We start from the raw sequence: 16,275 nt of genomic DNA on the forward strand, positions 1-16,275 counted from the left end.
ATTTTCTTCTTTAATTATAAAGGCATATATGTCTTTCCCAAGTTGAAAGCATATAAAAAGTAGCATAAAAAACTATACATAATAGTCTAAGTTATTAAACAAAGCTACTCAACTACGTATTCAACCAACCATACATAAATAATTAGGAATTGAATAAATTAGACTCAAATAAAAACATTTAGATACACCATTGACAAAATGAAAATTTTGGGGACCAAAGTGATGCAGAACACATACTTTGCAGTATTAATTTAGATATAGCTATGGAATAGGCAGCATATAAGGTAGCCAAAGTATGCCCCCAAACTATCAAGTCATATGATCTCTGAGGAGATAATTCCTCCCCAAATAAAAGGTTTAGTGATAGTCTAAACCTGATTACTACATTTCTTATGTATAACATTAGCTCTAAAGAATAAAAAAATAGAAAGAAAAGAACAAAATGGAACTTAGTGCAGAAACACTACAAGAGAGAATGTATGATCATATGTTTATCCCAATTAGCTAGAGTTACACAATTGTGGTTATCATGAAAAAAGTCTTAATAACATAAATCCAATACACTGTCTTAGCAAACAACAATAAAATAAAATAAAATAAGCCATAATAAACATGTTCATGTTGGCAACGCGAAATTTTTTATTTTTATTTTGCAATCCAAAAGAAAATAGAAATCAACAAGGATTTGCTTAATCATGAGGTGATTAGAAGCTTGGAGTACTTGAATTCTAGGTGTCTCTGCAATTGAATTTCCTTCAACTGTATGCATTTGCAGCAAAAGATCTGATAATTTCAAAACGCATACTAAATGTAAGGAGGTGCAATATATCAATGAACAATATAAGTACTAAAAAGTATAAGTGATTTACACTTTGCTTGTTTCAATAGAAAAATATTTTTTTTGTTTGATTTCGACCTTAAAAATAATGGTGTGTTGGTTGTAATAGTGGTAGTGTAGGTGATGGGAGAGTGAGTGGAGTAGTGGGGGTGGGGAGGGTGGCAACCTTAAGAATAATGGTATGTTAGAGCAACTCCAACTCTTAATTTTTATTTTTGTTAAATTTAAATTTAATAAAAAAAGTGTTCAAAAATCATATCCAATCTATTTATCAAATGTAGGGTAAGGCTATACATTTTTGTGATAAATGTTATGTAATTTTTTTGTATAGTTACGACAATTTGTGTTTCGGAAATAAAATTACATATTTTGTGGTAATACTAGGAATTTTTGTGGTAATGTTACAAATTTTTTTGTTAGAAAATGTTTGGATAAAAAAAAATGTAACATTATGTGTAAGTTAATTTCTGAACTACAAATTGGCCTAATTTTGCTAAAAAATTACATAATATTTATCACAAAAATACAAAACGTGGTGCATAAAATTTCTCTCCAAATATCCATCAAATCAAGGGAGAAACATTTTTTTTTTTTGCATCAAATTAAAATTTGATAAATTTTTTTTTAAAATGGAGTATTGAAGATGATTTTTTTTTTTAAACAAATTTTGACGAAAGGACAAATAAAAATTGCAATTGAGTTCGAGACAAACCTGGAATTTAATTGAATTGAATTGAAAAAGAAAACAACTCAAATAACATGATTTGAATACTTGAAATTTAAAAAGAGTTTTGAATTTTTTTTTTATCCAAATCAGGATTTGAAAACTTAACCAAACGCTATCCTTATCTTTCAAAACATAACTCAAAATTAATTTCAAAAACTAAACTAAACGAAATCATTTTTTTTATAAGTTTGTTTAGCATGAAAGTAATAGAAGTAATAAGGAAAATATATATAAAAAAAATTAAATTTGCTATAAAAGTAATCATTTATAATAAAAATTCATATTTTCTTGTAAAATTTTTATCCTAATCAAATTCATACAAAAATTTAATTTAATTTAATTTTCCTTTTCTTTTCTTTCACTCATTTTTACTTTTTATCATTTATTTCTTTCTAATCAAACGGAACCTAAGTAGCATGATAATTTATTTTAAAATGTGACATTTTTAGTCCCCAAAATATACATTATTTGTTATTTTAGTCCCTTAAATTTAAATTTTATCATTTTAGTTATCAAAATTATCAATATAAAAAGTAAAATGATAAAATTAAAACATAAAAAATTAAAATGACAAATAACGCATCCTAAAAACTCTCCTATCCTAAAGCAACTCTTTTTAACTCTGAAATAAACAAACACAGCAATTCAATTGGGGACAAACCTGAAAGTTAATTGAATTGGCATTCAACTTTGAGATTCATTTTTATCTTCCTTAACCCTTGCGTTTTTCACCTTTCGATTGAAATATTCTTGAAGACTGCCGTTGTGAGTAATAAGATTTTGTTTTCCGATTCGGGAACAGAGCTTGACAAGAGGGATATGCTTGATGATCCAATAGTCTTCTCCTTGGTTGGGTTTGGGTTCCATTCTATCTATGAATTCTTCTGGCATACCAACAAACCAAAGACTTTTGAGGTTTGTGAGGTGGTGGATGCCAGATGGTACCTCCTTTAGTTGCGGGCTAGGCTCAATTGTTAGATGTTCAAGAAGAGGCAATGCTCCTTCCTCTATTATGACCGAATTCAATCCCTTGAACCCTACCAAAGTTAGTATAGCGATCCTGGTTTCCCTTTTCTTTAATTGTTGTATCCGGACTTAGGTTTCGTGGAGTTAGTTGTTGTGTGTGTCTTGTTTACATCCTTTACTCCTTGTATTCGAGTCTTGGGTTGTGTTCGGCAGGTTTGAAACAGGTTGGTTGAACTTGGAAACCAAGAGTAGTTGCCCAGATTTTGGCCTTTACGCTCGAGCGGGGATTTTGACGCTCGAGCGGGACCTTCGTTGTTGTTTGTCCGCTCGAGCGGAGTTTTCGACGCTCGAGCGTATTTCTCCATCTTCCAGTATCTCCTCTGCAGTGTTGTACGCTCGAGCGGGAGTTTATGCGCTCGAGCGGTATAGCGATCCCAGGTTTACCCTTGTTGTACAGTGATCCGGACATGTGTCCGTGGATGTTGGTAGTTGTTTATTACCTTGTTTGCATTCTCTTTACTTTGTATATTGAGTTATAGGATGTGTTGGGCAGGTTGGTTGTGTTTGGGAGCCTAGTGTAGCTGCCTAGATTTTTGGACCTTCGCTCGAGCGAGGAGTTGGTCGCTCGAGCGAGAGTTGAGTTTGTGTCTGGTGGGTCGAGCCAGAGTGGCTTCGATCGAGCGAGAGTTTGCACCCGGTTCTGGACCTGAGAGTTGTGTTTTCTGGTTTGAGCGAGCTTTTCTTGGCTCAAGCGGTCTGGTTTGTTCTTCGCTCGAGCGAGGAGTTGGTCGCTCGAGCGTGCTTCTGGTTCCAGACCTGAAGGGTCGAGTTGTTGGCTCGAGCGAGCATTCTTTCGCTCGAGCGCACTTTTGAGTTTTTGGCTCGAGCGAGGGATTCTGGGCTCGAGCGAGAGTTTTCTGAGTCTGGTCGCTCGAGCGACCAAGTCTTCGCTCGAGCGAGAGTGTTTTATATCAGCGGTCAGTAGCGATTTTAAACATCACTTTTTCACTCCTCTTTTTGATCAAACCCTTGATCCGAGACCCTCTCTCTCTACACTTACACTCTCTCTAAGATTTGATCTTCCTAGGGTGTGAATCTAGCCTAGGGCCTTTGTTAAAAAGATAGTGGGCGTTGAGAGCTTTATTCTAATCTGAAAAAGTTGGGATTTGGAGCACGTTGATCTTCGAGTCTTCATCTCCTTTTTGGCTCAAACTTCGAGGTAGGGATACCCTACTCCTCTCTATGGTCTTTGTCTTTAAATTTTGGTATTTTGAGATGTTGGGGTTGGTTTGGTAATTTTGTGAAAGTTGGGGGGGCTTTTGTGTTATTTTACAAAAGTTGGGGTTTTATTCATAATAAACCTGAATGCATGTTTGGTATAGAGAAATGGAATAAATGTTATGTCAATGATAAGAATGGAACCTAAGGGTTGAAATGTTAATTATGGGAATTGACCTAATTACATTGTTTGATTAATTGGGATAATTAATTATGAGAACTGAAAGAATGAAATGTTGATTGAATATCCATTGGGCATTTATTTTCTGTTTAGAAATAACTGCTTTGGGCTATCGGTGGAGGATAGTCGTGTTTGTTGTAGACAATGCATGATGATTAGGCAAACTGAAACTAATCATTGGAATAAGTCATAGAATTTGACGGTTGATAGAATACATTAATTGTATGTATTGTGTGATTGTATATAGAACCCATGTGTTTGTGTACGTCATGTATAGAGGAGGAGATGGGGGATGTACTCCGCGGTTTAGGGGAAGATGGGGGATGTACCTCTAAACCGGTTAGTGTTGGGAGAAGACAGGGGATGAACTCCGAAGATAGAGCTCATATGCTTATCTGTTGTAGAATGTGGATATGGCTTGTATGCTTATCTGTGGATATTGTTGTTATACATATCTGTTGAGAATGTGGGTAGTGTCTATATGCCTATCTGTTGAAAAAGGGAAAATGAAAAGTAACTTGGACACATAAGTCGTATGACATAAATATGTGATTTATGTGAATGTATCAGTGTTGGCCATCTATCAATTGCTAATATTTTAGTCATTGTTCATGGCTGGTTTAGTGTATTTCTACTGGGCTGTGGCTCACCCTATATGGGAATATCATTTTCAGGTACAGGAAGCATGCCACCTCCAAGGACATAGCTTGGGAGGATAGAGGCGGACACACTGTTGTCGTTTTAATTTTTGATGTGTTACATGTAAATCCAAGCCAAGGGCTTAATATGTATGAGTTAGTACTCTTTTTGTTCTAACCAAGTGTTAACTTGGAAAGCTGTAAGCCCGTAGGGCATTTGTTTTTGTTGTTAACATGTAATACTTATGTAATGGAATTCTGATAAATGAATGAATGTGAGACTTTTATATATTAATGCATGTCTTTTTTAATGGATTTAATGTTATTATTTTGAGGGCGTTACAACTTGGTATCAGAGCGTACCGGGTTCGAATACTTTGGGTACGTGGGAAGTGATTAGGATCACAATGGGTTTGTCTCGCTTGATAGAGACCTAGATGTAGTATCATGTGCTATGTGCTTACTTGATAACATGCTTATGTGATTATGTGGGTATAGAATTTAATTTCTAGGATGTTGATTGGATCCTTGGATTTCTGGGAGTCTTGTTGGAAAAGCACTTGATCAATGCTGTTTCTAACTGGAACTCTAGTGATGCCTCGGGACTATCATTATCCGAAAATGAAATTCGTAAGTGCTTATGTGTTTATGTGCTTACGTGGAATGAATTACTGTTGTCCATGCATTAGGACGTGAGTGTTTAGTTTCGGCACATTTATGAATGTGCTAATGTTCTGTGTTACCTTTATTAGGATGTCAGGACGAGGCAGAGGTGCTAGGCGTGGTAGACCTGCGAGGCAGGAAGTACCGTTAGAGGGTGAGATTCCGGCAGTGCAGGAGGGTGTTAGCCAGGCCAACGTGGCCGAGCCAGTGGGTCAGCAGGCCATGGGTGCTTTGGCCAGAGAGATAGCAGGGGCTTTGGGTATTCTCAGAGCGGGGAATCAGGCAGCAGAGGCAGGGCCTTCTTTCTTGAAGAGGGAGTTCTTCCGGTCTAATCCGGATGAGTTTGTCGGGGATCCGAAGGAGCCACTGAAGGCTGATGAGTGGCTAGAACAAATGAGTAAGACGTTCGAGATGCTTGGCATCGAGGACGGAGCACTGAAAGTGACCTTGGCATCTTTCCAACTGAAGGGAGATGCGGGTCAATGGTGGAAGTACGAGAAGGCTCGGGTTGGAGGTACTTGGGAGGCATTTGTGAATGCTTTTCAGGAGAGGTTTTTGTCTGCAGCAGCTAGGGAGAAGCTGAGGGATCAGTTCAGCCGGCTTTATCAGCAGGGCTTGTCTGTGGCCGAGTTTGAGGCTACCTTTACCAGTCTGTCCAGGTTTGCACCTGAGTTGGTGGCGTCTGAGGAACGCCGTTGCTATGAGTTTGAGCGGAAGTTGAGGCGGGGCCTCAAGTTGAGGGTTGGCGGGTCTTACATCCGGGAGTATAGACACCTAGTAGATGCAGCTGCTCATATGGAGATTATGATGCAGGAGGAGGATGAGGGGCAGAGAGGCTCCAAGAGGAGCCAGGATGGTCAGAGTGATGGCAGGAGACAGAGGGGTTCTAACCCTCAGCAGTCGCAGGGTGGTGTTGTTAGATCGACCTTCCCAGTGCCGAGTGCAGGCTCCGGGAGAGGTGGTCAGGGGGAGTTTACCTGTTACAAGTGTGGCCAGCTGGGTCACAAGGTTTCTGTTTGCCCGCTGTGTAGACGTCCCCGAACGCCCCGGGAGGTTTAGCTCCCGTTCTGTTCATATGGGGTCACTACAGCTCGGACTCTTAAATGTCACGGTTCTAAGTTTGAACCAAAGAGTCCAAATCCGGCAAATCGTTTTAAGAAAACTGATTTTTGAAAGAAGTGCCAAACATGGACTGCTTTGCCAGATACAGAGTCGCCACCTAAATATTTTTTAAATGGGAAATTTAGGAAACCCTGACTCGGTGCCAAAAGGCCACGTGTCCGTCATCACCAAAGTTGCCTCGGCTCGGGAACTTGGGTACGATTGGGGAAGGTCACTTCGTGAGCACCCCCGCTCGCCCGGTCATAGACCGGCCTCTACTAAACATGATATCAATTTTTGAAAACATTGTGAGTTCTTATTCCGGTTATTAGCCTAGGTTACTATGTGATGCATACAGCATATAAGTATAGACCGGGTCGCCCAAATTGGAACAAAACATTTCATGCTTGTTTTTGAAAATGGTTTGCTACCCGCAGGTAGGCTTTAAAACATTTGATGATTTATTCCAATTCAAATAACCCAACCTTCACCCACAGGCATTCAGGCAGTTATATCATATAAGCATATAGCCTCATGGTAAGCATGCTATTCATGGCAACACTCACACGCATGCAAGGATGCTAAAGCATAAAACTCACCGAGTACTCCAAGCCAAAATAGAAACTATATTAGAAATCGTGCATGATCCTAAGTATACAAAAATGCTTAATGCAACACATGCAAAATGCAACTATAACAGGCTCGGCTATTCTAAACATGGCATATGAAATGCTGCAACTATCATGTATTCAACTTTGAATTGAAAGTACAATGCAGTTAGTATGGTGCGCCGAGCCCGGTGCATGCGATACAGATGAATGATGCAAACATGCTGTCATACTGAATGCTAATTTAAACATGCCCTAATCTGACCATCAAAAGCGGATAAATAAAAGGGAGAAAGACGTGGGGTTGGAAGACATACATCACACTCACCCACACTTATTACAGTTGTGGCCCTCGCGCAGAGGGACCGAATAAATAATACAGTCCAAATACTACAGTCCCGAATGAAAGAATATTACAGTCCAAAATATTACAAAATTCTAATTAATTAATGAATTAACTAGGAAAGCAAATGAAACTGGCATGCAAGCCAGGGACTATCTTGCTTCTGGTAGATGATGCATGTCCGGATTGTCTTGCGCGGAAATCCACCGGAATGCCCCAATTAGCCTCTGTTTACACCTGTTCTTGAAATGCGTGCCAAGTCTTGGAAAGTTGCTGATTCTTTATTTGCTGCAACAGAGAGCAGGAATGGGGCATAGCAATGTATTTGCACAGATATATGCATGTCTCGATCCTCGTACCACCAATCACGCATACCGAGGCATGATGGCCGAGGAGTCGAAATGCACAACTCAATATAAGATGAATGCACATGAAACTACAGCTAAAACCTAACTCCATCATGGATAATCCGGAGTGTCGGTGACTGGGGAATTGAGACACATTCCGTCACTCGGAGTACGAAATGCACCTCGTTTCCCGTGCCCGGGCTAACTCCTATTCCGGACACGATGCAATATGCGTGATATGCATGAAATGCAACTAAGATACAATCCTAACATATACAATGCTATGGAATGATATGCCTCGAAGTGCGTGCACACAGGCATGCAAACCGAGAAAATGACAGAATGCAATCTAAGATACAACCTAGTATGCACAATGCTGTGAAAGTGAGGTGCCTCGAAGTGCGTGCACACGGACACGCAAACTGAGGCGATGATAAATGCAACGGAGATGAGGTGCCTCGAAGTGCGTGCACACGGGCACGCAAACCGAGGCGATGATAAATGCAATGGAGATGAGGTGCCTCGAAGTGCGTGCCCACGGGCGCGCAAACCGAGGCGATGGCAGAATGTTATGAAAATGAGATGTCTCGAAATGCGTGCCCACGGGCGCGCAAACCGAAGCGATGGCAGAATGTAATGGAAATGAGATGTCTCGAAATACGTGCCCACGGGCGCGCAAACCGAGGCGATGGCAAAATGTGATGTAATGACATGGAAATGACAAGTGGGCTTATACCAACATGAGTGAGCCTCAGCCATACTCACATCGGATGCCGGCGGATAAAAATAGAGTGCCTCGAAATGCGTGCACACGGGCACGCAAACCGAGGCAATGGCAAAATGTGATGTAATGACATGGAAATGACAAGTGGGCTTATACCAACATGAGTGAGCCTCAGCCACACTCACATCGGATGCCGGCGGATAAAAATGGAGTGCCTCGAAATGCGTGCACACGGGCACGCAAACCGAGGCAATGGCAAAATGTGATGTAATGACATAGAAATGACAAGTGGGCTTATAACAACATGAGTGAGCCTCAGCCACACTCACATCGGATGCCGGCGGATAAAAATGGAGTGCCTCGAAATGCGTGCACACGGGCACGCAAACCGAGGCGATGGCAAAATGACATGAAATGGATGGCAAACATTCTAACAGAATTTCAGCAACAAAATATGGGGGAAAACAGTCCCGAAATGAGGTGAAATGACATGAAATGCATGGAATTGACCCGAAATGCGAATTTAGGCACCCGAAATGGCCTATAGCTATGCCAAATATACACAATATGGACATGTAATGCAAAGACAGAAGCTAGACAGTCCCAAAAGATGCAATTTCACAGTTATAAACAAGGCCAAACAGCAAGCATAGATAAGGGAAAAATAGCATGCAAGAATAGAGGCCAAAAGAGGGGTAATGAAGCAGGTGGTATAAGCAAAACCCAAACTAAAAAAATTCCTTCTACAACACTGAAGATGGACTAAAAACATGAACATTTACAGTATATGGCAGCCTCAAAATCAATATACAAATATGCTAAAAATGTGATGCAAAATAAGGCTCAAAAATGGCTATAACATGAAGTATACAAAATAATCACCAAACAGAAAAAAAGTGTGAATGAAACATGAATTATAGGCCAAAATAAGACCACTTTCAGTTCGGACCAAGGTCCAAAAACAGAAGCAAAGAGGGCTGCCAATTTGTGCAAAAATGGGGCCAAATAAGGGATTAAACTACAAGTGACACATGGAGACACCAAACAATGTTGAGCCCTTCTCCAATGTTGAAGAGGGGCTCAAAATAAGCCTAATATCAGTTTACAACATGCTCGAAAATAAATTTCTCATGGGCCAAAAATAGCATGCAAAAACATGACATACAAGATGATCAATGAAGCAAGTGTATTATGGAGGGTTCAAACAGGGTTGAGCCCTTAATGAGAAGTGAAGATGAGCTCAAAATATGGCCCTTTTCAGTTAGGGCCGGAGCTTGAAACAAAAATCATAGAGGACTTGCAAATGGATCAAGAAAAAGGGTGAAAAGGGTAAAAGTGTTACTTACCCTTGAAGATTCAAGCTTTTGTTGCTTCTTGGATGGATTTGCAGCTTCTTTAGCCTTCAAGAACCCTTCCTTGTTGCTGGAAATGAGATGGTGGTGGTAGAGCTTGGTGGTGTAGAAGGATTGATGGTTAGGGACTTAGGGTTTTTTCAAGAATTGAGAAGGAAGAAGAAGGAGTTGGCTATGGAAGCTTGAAGGAGAGTTTTTCTAACTCTAACAAAGAAGGCCACCAGCTGGTTATAAGGGTTCAAAATGGGGTGTAAAGGTGGGGGAGAAGGAGAGCAAAACTCCCCCACAAAATATCCCCCGGATACAGAAAATATCTGGGGGATATTGCCCCACAGCTGTAAAGTGCACAGTGCAAGGAAGCAGGCCAACCCATTACTTTTGCTGGAGGTGGCCGGCCGGCCACACCCCCTAGCCGGCCGGCTAGGGGTCAAAAGGGTCAATGTGATTTTCTGGCCGGCCAGATACTGGAGAGGTACCCCTATGTGTGTACAACACAACCATGTGGTTAAAAGTCCAAGAAAGTGGGCCCAAGGGGTTCAACAATGGCTCGGAAAGAGAGGGTCAAAAGGGTCAAGTTGAATTACTGGCCGGCCATAAACTTTTAGTGGCCTCTCAGGTGTGTACATCACAGATATGTGGTTGAAAGTTCAAGAAAAAAGGTCCAAGGGGTTCAACATTAGCCCGGAAGAAAGGGGTCAAAAGGGTCAGGTAACCTTAATGGCCGGCCACCAACTTTTAGGGGTCTCCCAGATGTGTAGATCACAGATATGTGGTTGAAAGTTGGCAACACTAGCTCCAAGGTATTCAACATTAGCCTGGAAGTGCGAAAAACGGGCGCCGGGAGGCTCCGGAGGAGAGATAACTGGCTGCTGCAACAATTGCTGGCCTCCCGCCCTTCAGTGACCTTCCCTATGATAAAACAGAGGTACCTGCCAAAAATGAACGAAAACCATTGCAAAACGAAAGTTCCGGGGCCAAAACACGCAGTTCGGGGTCCCGAAAATGGGCTGTTAAGCACCGAAAATGGTATTCGACCTCGAAGTGGGTTTCTTAGCCCCCAGTGTCCCTCAAAAGGGATGAAATAAGATGTATGCCAAAAATCAAAGCAATAGGAGATGGTTAAGCGGTCCCGAACCGAGGCACATGGCCTGACGGCTCCGAAAACCGGGAACCGGACTCCGAAATGGGAAAAATGGCCTACGGCCACCAAATGTAGCCTACGGACATTGAGAGATGGTTTACGGGACCTCTCCCTCTCCCTCCTCCCTCCCCTCAGGAAAAGAAACAGAGAAAACCGAGTCTGGTTCGCAAACCGAGACAAGGCACAGAAAAGGGTTCGGAAGTCCGGAGGCAGGGCTCATGGCCGCAACCCTGAAACTTCTGAACGAGCACATCATGCAACATCACCGAGTGCTCAATCGGTGACGTCTGAGTCTTAAGGTCGGTCAAAAATGGGGTGTCTACAGTTGCCCCTCTTTGACAGAACTCGGAAGTCACAAGTGACGGGAGTGAATGTCAAAGCCCAGAGACGACCCATTTTTGACAAGGCCGAAGACTTAGACAAACATACAGGATAAACAGAGATGTGCCCGCAGGCATGCCCGCAGGCGGGGGCAAAATGCAAATGATATGCAAGAAGCCGAAGGTGACCCAATGATCATGCAAATGCAGCAAGCTGTAATGAAGCAAGTATTCGCAAATAGATGCAACAGTTTTAAGCAAGAATGCAAAGCAACAACTACATTTCATGCAGTTAAGAATGCGGAGGATTATTCAATCCCCGCCACGTCTCACATGGAGAAGATACGATACCTGCGCGATTCCTCTGGTCGCACCAGCCTCAATTGAACCGTACATACAATATCGTGCCTGCAAAAGAGAGAAATTGCAACAAGCACAATATGCTAACAACACATATTTAATGTAATTTCGAAAGTTCGACACACGCAGTGCCGGTGAGTGAATGCACCGCAATGCAAGAATGGAACATTCGTGACAACATATGCTCAAGCACAGAAGTATGATTAACAACAAGAAACGTGCATGTTAATGCAGGTATGCTCATGAGAATGCAAGTTATGTGCATGATATTTCAAAACGAGCACGAATCAGGGTGTTCATTTGTCATGAAACGAGTACGGAAATGCGTGTTTCGGCGAAGGTAACTCAATCGCGGCCTCCGATCTGCTTCTTTGAAAGGTTACGACTCATTCAAAAAGGATACACTTTGATTTCGATGAATGATGATGAGACACATGTCAGAACTTGAAACCGAAGTCCCGACGGAGCAATTTTGCAACCGGAAGTGTACTTTTCTTGAACTTTTTCAGGTCCCGGGAACTCCGATCTTCCTCAAAATTTGCAGAGAGCTAGGTGAGCATGTGGGGATGATGGCCGGCCGTTTATCTTCCCAAGGGGAGGTGGCCAACCGGTTTCCACAAAAGCTAATGGCTGGCCGGCCATTTCTGCAAAAAGCAGATGGCTGGCCAGCTAGAAAAAGAGGCCGGCCGGCCATGGCCCTTTTCCGGGGGCATTTCGGTCTTTTTCCCTCCCTTTTGCATGCCTCTTCAACCAAGGTTTGAGGCTTATAAAAGGCAGCCGAGCCTCACTTCATTTCTTGCCTCTTTCAACGCTTTCCTCTCCAGATCTGAGTTTCACGCGCGTTTTCCAACGCCCCGCGCAAATTGTTTTCGCAAAAACATTCAGTTTTAAGCACTTTGGAGCGATTAAATTCCGGCATCGGAGCTTCTTTTTGCATTTCTACCACTTGAGGTAAGTTCATCTTAATATTCGGAATATTTTCTCGGGAGTTGACTTTTGTTGACTTTTCAAATTTTTGCTCATTTTGCTCCCTTTTGCAGATTTTTGAAAATGGCGGGCAATTCTCCTCATGGTGGAGGTTTTCCGGGTGCCGGAGATGATTTCGATCCCATGACTCTACCTCCGAGGACCCGACCTTTCATTCCCGGGAGGTATCATCCGGCAGTACACGTCCTCCCGCGCGCTGTTTTCCGTCACTTTACCAGTTTTGACGAGCGAGCACCCGGGGATCTGCTTCTCAGAGAGCCGGAGCAGCATCTCTCTCACGAGGCCCGAGAGGTATTTACCTCATCTTCTGTATTTCTCGTACATTTCAGTACCTTTGCCATGCTTAAACACACAGCTTAGCTTATGACATAGTACTTTGCTTGCATTTCGAACATGTAGTTTCAACATTCAAATTTCTGAACACTAGGCTCATTAATTAATTGCGAACACACAGCCCACATTAGGACACACAGCACAAATACTGATTTGTCGAACACACAGCCCGAATTCGAAAATGAACACACAGCCCACACTTTAAATTTTCTGAACACGCAGCCCAGATAGATAGTGAACACGCAGCCCACACTAGTTGAAATTTGAACACGCAGCCCAAACTTTAAATTTTCTGAACACGCAGCCCAGGTAGATAGTGAACACGCAGCCCACAAATTAACTGAAAGTTGAACACGCAGCCCAAAATTCAAATTTTCTGAACACGCAGCCCAGATAGATAGTGAACATGCAGCCCACAAATTAACTGAAAGTTGAACACGCAGCCCAAAATTCAAATTTTATGAACACGCAGCCCAGATAGATAGTGAACACGCAGCCCAAAATTCAAATTTTCTGAACACGCAGCCCAGGTAGATAGTGAACACGCAGCCCACAAATTAACTGAAAGTTGAACACGCAGCCCAAAATTCAAATTTTCTGAACACGCAGTCCAGGTAGATAGTGAACACGCAGCCCACAAATTAACTGAAAGTTGAACACGCAGCCCAGGTAGATAGTGAACACGCAGCCCACAAATTAACTGAAAGTTGAACACGCAGCCCAAAATTCAAATTTTCTGAACACGCAGCTCAGGTAGATAGTGAACATGCAGCCCACAAGTTAACTGAAAGTTGAACACGCAGCTCAAACTTTAAATTTTCTGAACACGCAGCCCAGGTAGATAGTGAACACGCAGCCCACAAATTAACTGAAAGTTGAACACGCAGCCCAAACTTTAAATTTTCTGAACACGCAGCCCAGGTAGATAGTGAACACGCAGCTCACAAATTAACTGAAAGTTGAACACGCAGCCCAAAATTCAAATTTTTTGAACACGCAGCCCAGGTAGATAGTGAACACGCAGCCCACAAATTAACTGAAAGTTGAACACGTAGCCCAAAATTCAAATTTTCTGAACACGCAGCCCAGGTAGATAGTGAACACGCAGCCCACAAATTAACTGAAAGTTGAACACGCAGCCCAAAATTCAAATTTTCTGAACACGCAGCCCAGGTAGATAGTGAACACGCAGCCCACAAATTAACTGAAAGTTGAACACGCAGCCCAAACTTTAAATTTTCTGAACACGCAGCCCAGGTAGATAGTGAACACACAGCCCACAAATTAACTGAAAGTTGAACACGCAGCCCAAAATTCAAATTTTCTGAACACGCAGCCCAGGTAGATAGTGAACACGCAGCCCACAAATTAACTGAAAGTTGAACACGCAGCCCAAAATTCAAATTTTCTGAACACGCAGCCCAGGTAGATAGTGAACACGCAGCCCACAAGTTAACTGAAAGTTGAACACGCAGCCCAAAATTCAAATTTTCTGAACACGCAGCCCAGGTAGATAGTGAACACGCAGCCCACAAATTAACTGAAAGTTGAACACGCAGCCCAAACTTTAAATTTTCTGAACACGCAGCCCAGGTAGATAGTGAACACGCAGCCCACAAATTAACTGAAAGTTGAACACGCAGCCCAAAATTCAAATTTTCTGAACACGCAGCCCAGGTAGATAGTGAACACGCAGCTCACAAATTAACTGAAAGTTGAACACGCAGCCCAAAATTCAAATTTTCTGAACACGCAGCCCAGGTAGATAGTGAACACGCAGCCCACAAATTAACTGAAAGTTGAACACGCAGCCCAAAATTCAAATTTTCTGAACACGCAGCCCAGGTAGATAGTGAACACGCAGCCCACAAATTAACTGAAAGTTGAACACGCAGCCCAAAATTCAAATTTTCTGAACATGCAGCCCACAAGTTAACTGAAAGTTGAACACGCAGCCCAAAATTCAAATTTTCTGAACACGCAGCCCAGGTAGATAGTGAACACGCAGCCCACAAATTAACTGAAAGTTGAACACGCAGCTCAAACTTTAAATTTTCTAAACACGCAGCCCAGGTAGATAGTGAACACGCAGCCCACAAATTAACTGAAAGTTGAACACGCAGCCTAAAATTCAAATTTTCTGAACACGCAGCCCAGGTAGATAGTGAACACACAGCCCACAAATTAACTGAAAGTTGAACACGCAGCCCAAAATTCAAATTTTCTGAACACGCAGCCCAGGTAGATAGTGAACACGCAGCCCACAAGTTAACTGAAAGTTGAACACGCAGCCCAAAATTCAAATTTTCTGAACACGCAGCCCAGATGGATAGTGCATGTAGTTTATTTCACTTCATCGGCACACAGCCCATTCAAATTTCATTGGCACACAGCCCATTTCATTTCATTGTTTGACACGTGTATTCATTCTGAATGCAGGTTTGTTCCCGCAGTGTGCGGGGATATGGTTCCACCATGGTGCGGGATTGGTATGCCGAGCTCCCGGAGGGCGTCAGAGACTTAGTAGACTTGGCGGGGTTCGGCCCCTTCTGCGTTGGGTTGTCCCGTTGCACTGCCAGGAGGACGCTGATGGCAGCTTTGGTAGAGAGATGGTGGGACACCACCAACTCCTTTCATTTCTCTGCTACCGGGGATATGACTATGACCCCTTTTGACTTCGCTGTATTGACCGGCCTAGACGTCGGAGGTTGGGCCATTCCCTACGATGAGGATATGGGCGAGTGGGAGGCCGCCTGGATGTATCTGTTGGAGGCTTGCCCGCCTGTTGACAGGACCTCTGGGAGAGTCCGATATACTTGGTTCTCTTCCCATTTCCGGCAGGCGGAGATGGTGCCCGAGACTCCCGAGGAGACAGAGCAGTATGCCCGTGGTTTCCTTATGTTCCTCTTCGGGACTACCCTGTTTGCCAACAGAGGGAACACCATTGGGCTATACCTGTTGAGCGCTCTAGTTGACCTATCACAGGTCCATCGATATGATTGGGGTGGCGCCAGCCTGGCTACCCTTTATTTTTATATGAGCGCGACCTCCCGCGGGCAGGGCGATTTTCTTGGCGGCTACTGGAGAGCCTGGGAGGTACTTTCTGTCCCCTTGATTTACATTTCTTCTTCTCATTACTTGTACATTGCACACACAGCGCACTTTTACAGTCTGTATTTTGCTCCCAGCATTTTGTACTTACATTCTGCATTGCTTTTCTCAGCTATGGGTTTATGTATACTTCCCATCATTAGCCCCAGAGCTGGAGGTGGTGGGGATTCCCGTGACCCCATATTCATTGATATTCGAGGGCCCGCACCGGCCGAGACCTCGAGAGACCCTCCTTCGTCTTCGACAGTACTTCGACA

General features: G+C 42.9%; 1 protein-coding gene across 2 annotated transcripts in view; it reads right to left on the minus strand.

Moving 5' to 3' along the window:
* Positions 1-429: 429 nt before the first annotated feature.
* The window catches only part of LOC145792958 (disease resistance protein RPM1-like), a 37,523-nt gene continuing 21,677 nt past the window's right edge, over positions 430-16,275 (minus strand). The window contains exons 1-2 of one of the 2 annotated variants that reach the window (XR_014333285.1): positions 2,227-2,610; positions 430-783 (exon numbers count right to left, since the gene is read on the minus strand). The gene's annotated coding sequence lies outside the window, so the exon portion shown is untranslated. Of the gene's footprint in view, positions 784-2,226; positions 2,611-16,275 lie in introns of those variants that run through there. The other variant, XR_014333286.1, reaches the window with a different exon arrangement.

This window comes from Camellia sinensis, chromosome 6 (genome assembly GCF_055761805.1).
Source record: "Camellia sinensis isolate YWXY chromosome 6, ASM5576180v1, whole genome shotgun sequence".
NCBI lineage: Eukaryota > Viridiplantae > Streptophyta > Magnoliopsida > Ericales > Theaceae > Camellia > Camellia sinensis.